Here is an 11,865-nt window from a genome sequence, read left to right on the forward strand (position 1 = left end):
GGTAGGGTGGTAAATTTGGTGGTGAAAGAGCGAGGGAGTCCTGTGTCGATTGCTTCTGTTCCCCACATGGGACTAGGTGGAGAAAGCCTGGGGGCAGGAGGACATTCAGAGGCCATTGCTTGGAACAGGTGACATCTCTCTTTAGTTCTTTATGCTATTGATTTCTTGTTAACATCTACTTTTTTGAAATTGAATAGATTCTTATAGAAGATTGAAGAGAATGAAGTTCATTCAAAAAGTAATGAAGCAGAACTGTGTTATTAGGTGCCAGGCGAAGAGCTGATTTCTTTAATGGGTTGAATCATTAATGGGGTGGGAGATGGGGGCCTTCTGTGCGGTAAGAGAGGAAACAGATATGAGTGGGAGAAAATTTGAGTTATGTTGGAACCGAAACAATCTCATTAGTTACTCTTAATATCCTTAGACATTCTGTAGGGACAGTTGATATCCTTTAGCAGATGAAGAATGAGAGCCCAGGGCATTTCAGTAACTGCCCATAGCATCCAGCAAATTAGTGATAGATCCAGGAGTTAAGTGGTGTCCTTGAATTTCTAGTTCATCACTTGGTCCCTGGACTGAAGCAAAGTGCTAAATCTTGACTGTAAACCACCTGCAGGATCGGGGACATATCCTCACTCTTTAACGTTCAGGCCCTCACTGCTTCACAATTATTCTTCACAATAATTTCTACAATTAAGATGGGAATTATTTGGCTACTGGCTCCAGGGGAAATGTGATACTCCAATTAGTTGTTCAGTTCCCAATTTAAGGCCCTCTGTAGAAGAGAGCATCTCATCAGCATACATTTGGTTAATGAGGGTTAATGAGTAAAACATGGAGGCTGACTCCATGATGGCTGTAACTGCTGTGTTTCCTTCTTTTTTTTTTTTTTAATTTTTTTTGGATTTATTTATTTGTGATAGAGACAGAGCACAAGTCGGGGAGGGGCAGAGAGAGAAGGAGACAGAATCTGAAGCAGGCTCCAGGCTCCGAGCGGTCAGCACAGAGCCCAGCATGGAGCTCGAACTCACCGTGAGATCATGACCTGAGCCGAAGTCGGACGCTTAACTGACTGAGCCACCCAGGCGCCCCCTGTGTTTCCTTCTTTATGCAAGTGCACTTCCAACATCATAACCGGGCAGATACATATGCGCACACACACACACACACACACACACTCCACTATAGTAAATATAAACATTGAATGTAAGATGCATTCTGATTTTAGCAATGTTAAAATAGGAGTAGGGAAGAGAGGCAGAAGAGAAAACATGTCTTAAAACTAGAAATTAGGTAGCTCAAGTTTTCATTTGATGTTGTACTGTGGAAACATTAACACTTTGAAGACAAATCTGTATTTTGTTTGAGGTTAGCTTTAAGATGGTTTCACTGGTAGTGATGCCTGGATGGCTCAGTCACTTGAGTGTCTCTTAGTTTCAGCTCAGGTCATGATCCCAGGGTCATGGGATCGAGCCCCCACATAGGGCTCTGTGCTGAGCATGGAGCCTGCTTGAGAGTCTGTCTCTCTCTCTCTCTCTCTCTCTCTCTCTCTCTCTGTCTCTCTCGCTCCCCCTCTGGCCCTGTATCCTGCTCACGCACTCTCTATCTTTCTCCAAAAAAAAAAAAAGTATTTTACTGGCAAACCTGACTCCATGGATTGGTTTTAGGATTAAATGAGATAATGTATGTAAGGCATTAATAGCAGTCTCCAGCACATAGTAAAGGCTCAGTAAATACTCATTGTAAGTAATAATAATTATTGTATTTCTCTTAATATATTTTTCAGTGAGCAATAGATTTTTTGAAGTATTTGTAATGGTAAAATGTTACTTTTAGTCAGTAACAGCTTTTGCTAGCAATAAGAAGAACTGTACCTTTTGGGGTGCCTGGGTGGCTCAGTCGGTTAGGCATCTGACTTTGGCTCAGGTCATGATCTCACGGTTTGTGAGTTCAAGCCCTGTGTTGGGCTCTGTACTGACAGCTCAGAGCCTGGAGCCTGCTTTGAAATCAGTGTGTCCCTCTCTCTCCCTGTCCCTCCCCTGCTCATGCTCTGTCTGTCTCTCTCTCAAAAATACACATTGAACATTTTTTTTAAAAAAGAAGAAATTTGGGGGCGCCTGGGTGGCGCAGTCGGTTAAGCGTCCGACTTCAGCCAGGTCACGATCTCGCGGTCTGTGAGTTCGAGCCCCGCGTCAGGCTCTGGGCTGATGGCTCGGAGCCTGGAGCCTGTTTCCGATTCTGTGTCTCCCTCTCTCTCTGCCCCTCCCCATTCATGCTCTGTCTCTCTCTGTCCCAAAAATAAATAAAAAAACGTTGAAAAAAAATTAAAAAAAAAAAAAGAAATTTGCCATTTAATTAAGTTATTAATATGCAAAAAATGCACAAATGAATTATTGAATGCCTAATTGAGCATGGTACTGGGCTCAGTACTCATCAGAGAGAAGTCTTCTCCCCCACAGATCTGGTCCCTGCCCATTAGGTGTTTATAATCTATGACAGATGCCTTGGAGGTGAAGATGACCACTAACGTTGATTAAGCCTTAATGTGTGCCAGAGTCTGTTCTAAGCACTATACATTTATTCCTGCCAGCAGCCCTCTTAGTTAGGGACTCTGGTTATTCCTTTTTCAGAGAGAAGAAACTAAAGGCTGCACATCCAGGTAGTCAATGGTCCAGTGGGATTTGAGCCCACTGCCTGACTCCCTTGGCCACTGTGCTCTATAGCCTGTTTCCAACATGAAGTAAGTACACTGAGGCTGACCCCACTGATTGCCTGCCTAAAATCCAGTTCCACTGTCTTGCTTGCTGGAAGAGCCTTGATTCTGTTTGGTTCTTTGCCCCTCTCTATGTTTCTCAGAGAAGATGAATCCTGTCCACATTTCCCTTAGTAAATCCTGCTTCATCTGAGCCAGTCATGGTGTCCTCTTTCCCCTTGTCAAGAATGTGGTTAGGCAGGGGCATTTTACAAGATTCTGGCCAAGGACTATGAGGGGTGACTTTTTACATACTTCCAAGAAAGAGAAAGGGGTTTCTTCACTGAGAGAAATAGACACATAAGGAAGGACACCTCTCTTTTTCTCTTGACCTTTCTTGATCACATTTGGATGTGATACCTAGGAATGTGGCAGCCGTCTTGCCACTGACCTAAAAAGGAAGCCAATACCCAGAGTAAGGCACTGCAGAGACCGTGGCTGAGAAGCAGAACAGGACCTGACATTCTATACCTGGAGGCACTTAGCTCCTGCCTGTCTTGTTATATGAGAGAATAAGACCCCTCATTATTTAAGTTAGTTTGAATTGGCTTTCTGTTACTGGTAGCTAAAGGCATCCTCATTCGGAGCATCCCCACAGGTGTGCCATGGCATGCTGGTGTTCTGTAGATGTGTAACGGGTATGCTGAAATCTAGATGCCCTCAGCTTTCAGGTGGCTGGGAAGGACCAGGGGCAGCCAGAGTCCCAGACCTATTACCTTTAGCCACAGGCAAGCTTGGTGTTTAATCCAGAGAATTTACAGATATTTTCTATGTGTATCGTGGCATTGAAAAGGTTGGGAGGATGAAAAGATGCTCCACGTCACATGTCGTCAGGGAAATGCAAATTAAAACAAAAATGAGGTGCACGATTAGGATGCCATTAGGAGGTGCACATCCCTATTAGGATGGCCAAACACCAGATGCTGGTGAGGCGGTGGAGCAACGGGGACTCTCATTCATTACCAGTGGGAATGCAAAATGGTACAGCCACTTTGGAAGACAGTTTGGCAGTTTCTTACAACACACTCTTACCGTATGACCCAGCAATCACACTCTTTGGTATTGTAACCAAAGTTGAAAACATGTCCACACAACAACTTGCACACTGATGTTTATAAAGGCTTTCTTCATATAATTGTCAAAAGTTGGAAGTAACCAAAAGGTCCGTTAGTGGGTGAATTGGATAAATAAACTGTGGTACATCCAGACAGTGGGGTGTCATTCGTCACCAAAAAGAAGTGAGCTATCAAGCCATGAAGACATGGAGAAACCTTAAATGCATATTACTAGGTGAAAGAAGCCAATTTACAGTATACTGTATGATTCTAACTACATGACATTCTGAAAAAGACAAAAAAAAAAAAAAAAAAAAAACCATGGACACAGTAAAAACATCAGTGGTTAATAGGGATTGAGGGTGGGGAGGGATGAATAGGAAAAGTGAAGAGAATTTTTAGGGCAGTGAAACTGTCCCATATGGTACTACAATGGTGGATACGTATCATTTTACACTTGTCCAAACCCATAGTATATAACACCTGGGGTGAACCTTAATGTAGACTGTAGACTCTGTGTTATAATAGTGTATCAATGTAGGTTAATCAGTTGTAACAAATGTACCACTCTGGTGCAGGGAAGCTGATAATGGAGGAGGCTCCACCTGTGTGTAGGGTTAAGAGCTATAGGGGAAGTCTCTGTACCTTCCATTTAATTTTGATGTGAATCTAACACTACTCTAAAAAATAAAGTCTATTTTAAAAAGTCAAAATATACAAAAAGCCTTAGAAGTAAGATGAAAATGTACCTATGGCTGTGGCAGTTAGCTATATTGGTTGGAAAAAAAGGTTGGGAAACCCTGTCCTAAGTTATCAAAAATATATGATAAAAGTATTATGGGGGCCCCTGGCTGGCTTCGTTGGGAGACATGCGACTCTTGATCTTGGAGTCATGAGTTCGAGCCCCATGTTGGGTGTAGAGATTACTTAAGTAAATAAAAACTTAGGGGTGCCCAGATGGCTCAGTCACTTAAGCATCGGACTTTTGGTTTTGGCTCAGGTCATGGTCTCACAGTTCGCTAGATCAAATCCCACATCAGGCTCCATGCTGACATCACAGAGTCTGCTTGGGATTGTCTCTCCTTCTCTCTTCTCTCTCCCTCTCTCTCTCTGCCCCTCCCCCTCTTGCTAGCTACGTACGCTTGTGCACTCCCTCTCAAAATAAATAAACATTAAAAAAATAAAAACTTAAAAAATATATTCTGCATCAGTGTGTCAATAATAAAAATATATTTAAAAAAATTTGTTTGAGAATGAGTGGGGGAAGGGCAGAGAGAGGGGAGAGAGAAGCTTAACTGACTGAGCCACCCAGGCACCCCAAGAATAAAAGTATTTTAAAAGATAAACATATGTTTCTGGGGCGCCTGGGTGGCGCAGTCGGTTAAGCGTCCGACTTCAGCCAGGTCACGATCTCGCGGTCTGTGAGTTCGAGCCCCGCGTCAGGCTCTGGGCTGATGGCTCGGAGCCTGGAGCCTGTTTCCGATTCTGTGTCTCCCTCTCTCTCTGCCCCTCCCCCGTTCATGCTCTGTCTCTCTCTGTCCCAAAAATAAATAAAAAACGTTGAAAAAAAATTAAAAAAAAAAAAAAAAACATATGTTTCTAAGAAAACATCCTTTTTCCCTTTTACTCTTCCAGTCTGATGACACCCTCAAGACCCTGTTCAAGTAGAATTTCCTCCAAGAAGCCTTCCTCAGGCCTTTAATTGCTCCCTCCTCTGTGTCCTATAAAAGGTTTTTCATATTTCCATTGTAGTACTGACATCACTGTGATTTAAAGATTGGTTTTTCAAGTCTGTCTCTGCCAGTAGACTGTAAGTTCTTGAGTGAAGAGATTTCCCTATTGAGAATGGCTGTCAGGAAGCCAGAACCGAGCTCAGTAGTCGTTGCTAAATGAAGCTAGACGTGGTCATAGAAAGATACTTCAGGTCCCACAGTATTGATTCTCAATCTGGGCTGCTTTTTAGCAACACTTGTGCCTGGTTCCCATCCCCAAAGGTGATGATTTATTGGGTGTGGGTTGCGGCCTGGATGCTGGTACTTGAAAGGCCCCAACGATTCCAAAGCGCAGTCAAGTTGAGAACCACCATCCTGGAGGGAGAGAAGAACAGCCAGAGGGAAAGATGATGAAGGCCATTTGAGATCTGTGGCAACAATAGGTGTAAAAGGCACCAGCATCAGTAGGTCCACTAGCCAGAGAATCCAGCAGGGGGCTTGTCACAGTAGCCCTGATGAGAGATGGTGATCCCAGCAGGTGGGTGAGAATATTCAGACATAGTAATGGACAGGCCACTATGGGAGATGCCTTCGAGCAGTGCCACCTATGGCAGCGATTCTTATTCTGCCTACGTGTCAGAGTCATTGGGGAAGCTTTGTAAAAACATAAGTACTGGGGCCTCATCCCAGAGATTGTAGTCGAACTGATATGGAGTGGAGTCTAGGCAACGGTACTGTTTAATCTTTTTAAAGCTCTCCAGGTGATTCTAATGAGTTGCCGCGATTGAGAACTACTGCCTTAGAGAAAGACCAATAGAATTTGGCCACACTTCGATATGAGAAATTGAGCAGAGGTTATCCCAAGCTTCCTGACTTGAGATGTTGTGGGTAAATTTGCATAGACCAGGGGTGGTGAGAGGCCTGGCTGGAAGTTGGACATAGGGTAAGGGATGAGGGGAAAAGATATGAAGATAACTTTTTCATGAGGTTCAGCTTGAGTTGACAGTGGGTCTGAAATCCATGACAGTTTTTGGTGGAGTGTTACATAGACCCAAGTCAAGCTGGAAGTCTGAGAGCAGTTTTTCAGTGTGGCTCATCTGGATCTCCCCACCCCCATTCCATTCTGTCAGGTGGTCTGCAGGTGCTTTGGCAGTTCTGGGGGATAAACCAATGAAGTCATTTTATTCATACACATTTTACTTATTAGAAATAATATTATTTTCATGGGAATCCTGTTCTTAATAATCTTTACCCTCTTAAAGATAGTATCTGTGCTAGAAAGACTGTCAGTCACTTTGTCTTAGACAATACTTGGTCAGCTGAATGAAGTTCATCTCAGCTGACATGTTTTTATTTCATCTGCCATTATTGTTCACATAAATTTTCATGTATCACAGCTATACGCCAATTTGAAAAAAAATGGCTCAATGGTGAAGGGAAAAAGTAGAATGGAATGAGTCATATTAGCACTCAGAGTAATGTTAGAACTTTAACAGTGAACAGGACACCAGTGAAAATATAGAATATGTATCTGTAGCTGGTGGGACAAATGATTCCATGAGTAGGATGATTTAACGTAAGTGACCAAATAAGGATGAAAAGCATGCTGATGGATATCTAAAATTAGATTTTATTGAGACAGCCATCTCCTCAACCCTACCTCATTGTAAACTGCCCTTTTTATCAAATAGTGGCACGACATGACTGAAGCTTTTCTGTCACTGACTGAGACAATATTCGGTGCCCCACTTCATGTAGAGAAAAGCAGGCACAAGTCACACTACTGTTGAAGAGTTCATAAGGGTTTCTCCCAAGTTAGTGGCGAGTATAATTCTCAAAGAAAGCAGACTAGGGAATTTGGCAAAATTCTCTTATGAAATGGAAATTACAAAACATCCATGGTACAAATGTGTAAAAGCAGTTACTATTGGATATACATGTTAGTAGATCTTTTACGTCACATTTGGGCAAAGCCAGTGATGTGCAGATTAAGAGACTCTTGGCGTATATGCAGTACTTATATGAAACGAATTGCTTGAAGAGTTTTTGTTCATGAAAACCCGTGTCACCAGAAAAGGTTTGCTTTGGTTAATGATAATGTTGTGAGCCATGAAGGGCAATGAAAAAGGTAAGGAGGGACCAGTAGTGACAGATTCGGGAGGAAAAAGAACACGACCACATGAATAAAAGAAGTTACACTAGAATGTGATAACATTATTTTATTCTCAGAGAACAGTTTGTGATCTGTAACATGCCTCTTGATCCTGATTACAGTTGAAAAAAAAATAACAAAAAGTGTGACAATTTCTCATAAATGAAGAAAATGGGCAGCATGTAGCATATTGGAGGCAAAGGTCCCTCTCAAAAGATTTTAGAACATGATATGAGTTATAAGCATGTCTTCATGACCCTGATTAGTGTCTGTAAAAGCCATTTCTATTATTTAGGTGGCTTTTTCAAGTGATATGCTATTTGGGGGCTGAACATTAAGATATTTAATGTTAAGTACAAGAAATCCTGTTATCTTGTGGATATATGAGGACAGAGACCCTATCTTGTGACCCTAGTGCCCAGCAGTGTCCGCAGTAGCTCAATAAATACTTGATGAGTGAATGGATCTTTATTCCTTAGAGAAAGAACTAATGGTGTATTGTAAGTTACGCTTTAAAGCCATATCCAAATGCTGCTACATGCTTGCCAAATGCAACCAAAAAATAGATTTGACGTCTATCGGCTGCTCTCTGCCCTGATGGAACATTCAGCCCTATGTTCCAGCTCTTGGATCTGATGTGCTCATCAGTTTGTGTTTACCAAGCCCAATTTATGTTTCCTTGGTGAGAAATCACCCCATAATTTTTAGGACAGTGCTGAATCTGAATATCCAAATGTATCTAACAGAGCTACCAAACACTTGTAGCCCTTTCTGACAGTCTGTACATACAAGGATTCTGATTTAGTAGAAATACAGAATAAGAAACTACGTAGAAGACAGCTCAAACTATTTGTCATTTTATGTCTGACAAATTAGTTTGTCATTATAGATATAATGTCAAATATACATTAGGTAAATACTTATATACCATATCATCCCTCTCACTGATGTGAACTAATTTAAAATAACTTTGTGGGGCTCAGTGGGTGGAGCATCCTTCTTTGGCTCAGGTCTGTGAGTTCAAGCCCCGCATCGGGCTCTGTGCTGACAGCTGAGCCTGGAGCCTTCTTTGATTCTGTGTCTCCCTCTCTGTTCCTCCCAAGCTTGCACTCTGTCTCCCTCTCTCTCTTTCTCTCAAAAATAAATAAACATTAAACAAAATTTTTAAAAAATGATAATTTTGTAATATGCTTTAGTTTATCTTTAAAATTGTAATGAATCTTATTTTTTGTTGTTTTTTGTTGTTTTTTTTTTTTTGAGAGAGATAGAAAGCCGGGATCAGGGGCAGAGGGGGAGAGAGAGAGGGAGAGAGGGGAAGAGAGAGAGAGAGAGAGAGAGAGAGAGAGAGAGAGAGAGAGAGAGAATCTTAAGCAGGCTCCATGATCAGCATGGAGCCCAACGTGGGGCTCAATCCCACAACCCTGGGATCATGGCCTGAGCCAAAATTAAGAGTTGAACGTTCAGCCAACTGAGCCACCCAGGCACCCTGGAACATTTTTTAAGAACAACATACATGAGAGTCTGGCGCTCAACCAGTCGGTTGATCCACCCGGGGTCATGAGGAATTTTATTTTTCATATACCTAGAACTGTTGGTCGATGTGTGGGTCAAATGCCCATTATGTTTGATAAATAATGGCCTAGAGATAGATAAAAAGAATGTATTTGCAGTTTATCCTTATAAAAACTACATTATACAAAGTCACAGGTGTCCTCCTCTTGGACTCTGGCGTGAGACCCAAAGAATATATGACAAAGGAGAGACACTCTCTTGTCACCAGATGTTCATGAGTCATCACTGAAGAAGCATTAGAATATAAACCTGGCAAAGGGGCATGTACGTGGGGTTCATACCTTAGGGTTACACACCAAAGTTCTTTCTACCTAAGGCCAAGAAGCAAGCTCCTGCTAGGGAGGCTGATGCCCTGGGCATCAGCTCTGGAGTAGGGGCACAGCAGCAGGAAGGTCAGTGCCCCTGAGCACTGCAGCTGGGCACACACCATCTAGTGATACGACTCAGGCCACATGCTCACAGACCAGTATGCACGAGCACACCCACCCAGCATCTGCTCCTGTCAACACAGGCTGCTGTCTTCAGGGTGGCTGATAATAACTCAGGTGTAAAAACTGGATCATCTCAGTGAAAACAAGTTATTTGGCCAAATAGCTATTTACCACCCAGGAGATTAAAGGGAGACCAAGGGTAAAGGAAGACGCAGGAAGATGACGAGATGCTACATCTGTTTGAACATCATATTGAAAAGAATTGATAAAAAGCAATCAGCTTGAAATAGCTCATTATAGAATAGGTCTACAGTGCTTAAATATCAATTTGCCTCTAAGAAATAAGAGGTAATTTGCCATTATTTAAGCTAGTAGACGCACCTCTCACGTCTGAAATCAATGTGGAGGGGCAGAGCACACAGCACCAGAGGAGGGTCGAACAGACCTGAGTTTGAGCCCCAGCTCAGCCACTTGATAGCAGACTGTCCTTGGGAAACCCTTGGTGGCTTCAGTTTCTGATATATAAAATGGGGCAGTTGAGCTAAATGATCTTCGGAGTTTTGTTTCGTTTTTTACTTTCAAAATCTCATGACAAGTGAAGTGCTTTATAATATATCTGACTGCTTCCCAAATAAGCTCTGGGCTCTGTGAGAATCATCTTTGCTGAGATTTTCTTACATTGAAATGTCCTCACCTTCCTGCCCTGCCCTCTGTCAAGACTCAGCCAACTTGAACCACTGCACCTAATTGCCTCAACCATATTTTCTCACTCCCTCTCATCTGGAGCTTTCTTTATGCTCTCTTACAGCAGTTCTTATGATCATCGTTTCTTCAACCAGATTTTAACTGCTGTGAACTCACCTCATGTATGTTCATCTTTAACTGCAGAGCCATATTGACAACAGCTTTGAAAATTTCCGATTTCCTTTGGCAGGATTAATTTCCAACGACTTAATATCCTTTTCCCATCTGGAAGCTCTGAACGGAATAATAGCAAGATGGCTGCTCCGGCAAGAGGGCTATTATCCCTGTCCTCTGGGTGGGAATATTGAGGTTATGTTAAAATGTATTTCTTCACAGTGTGTCTCACCTCATAAATATTATTTGACTTCTTTTATAATGTTAAAATGAGTCATTGGAAATTTATATTTCTAGGCATCTTGTCTTACAAAATTGTAGATTGTCTTAAAGCAGCGTACGTTATCTGTCTGCCAAATCCGAACTAGTAATATATGAGGCAGGACCATGACCAAGAGGCAAGCCGAAGGACGAATATGAAAGTACAAGGCCTTTACTTTCATGGAATTGAATTCTCGAGCTATTCTAAAGCAGTTGTTTATCTATTATAAATGTTTTACTGTATTATGTAGGTGAAAACAGAAGATCTTCATGGATCCTAAACATTTTGGAAGCAATACTAAGACATTGTTCACTTTGGTTTTTATACAAGTCCTCAGCTTTGAGGCATTTTACCCCTAGTGGTCAGTGGTTTCCTCTGTCTTGCCTTACAGTTTTCTCATTCCTCACTGCTAATTCTTGACTTAGGGCGTGTGTGGTAGAGGTGGTGCCACGAGTGCCATGGTGGAGCCATGTTTACCTGTGACTGAACAGTGTATGGCACAGTACAGACGGGGGATGTTGGGAAGGGGTAAAACTTTTCCAGATGTAAACCGCTGCGTTTTAGCAAAGTAATGTTATGGACTGTATACTACTTTCCTTGGTCTGCTGTAACAAATTGTCCCAAACTTGGTGGCTTGAAACAATGGAAATTGATTCTCTTATGGTTCTGGAGACCAGAAGTCTAAAATCAGTATGACTGGGCTGAAATCTAGCTGTTGTCAGGGTTACACTCTTCCCCCAAGTCTATAGAGAGAACCTGTTTCTTGCCTCTTTCAGCTTGTGTTGGTCACCGACATTCCTTGACTTGTGGCTACATCACTTCACCATTCAAGGCCAGCATCTTCAGATCCCTTTCTGCTATATTTTCATATCCCCATTTCTTCTGTGTGTCAAATCTCACTCTGCTTCTCTCTTTTAAGGACAGTTGTGACTGTATCTAGGGCCTGTCTGGATAATCCAGGATCATTTCCTCATCTCAAGATTCTTAGCTTAATCACTTCTTAAAGGATTTTCCCCCTTATTCCTCCCTTCCCTTCCCTTCCCTTCCCTTCCCTTCCCTTCCCTTCCCTTC

The 11,865-nt window shown here is 42.3% G+C and overlaps 1 protein-coding gene across 8 annotated transcripts in view; it reads left to right on the forward strand.

The window, feature by feature from the left end:
• AOPEP (aminopeptidase O (putative)) overlaps nt 1-11,865 on the forward strand; it is a 340,428-nt gene that overhangs the window by 118,068 nt on the left and 210,495 nt on the right. The gene's annotated exons all lie outside the window — the stretch shown is intronic.

The sequence above is a fragment of the Panthera uncia genome, chromosome D4 (genome assembly GCF_023721935.1).
Source record: "Panthera uncia isolate 11264 chromosome D4, Puncia_PCG_1.0, whole genome shotgun sequence".
Classification (NCBI taxonomy): Eukaryota; Metazoa; Chordata; class Mammalia; order Carnivora; family Felidae; genus Panthera; species Panthera uncia.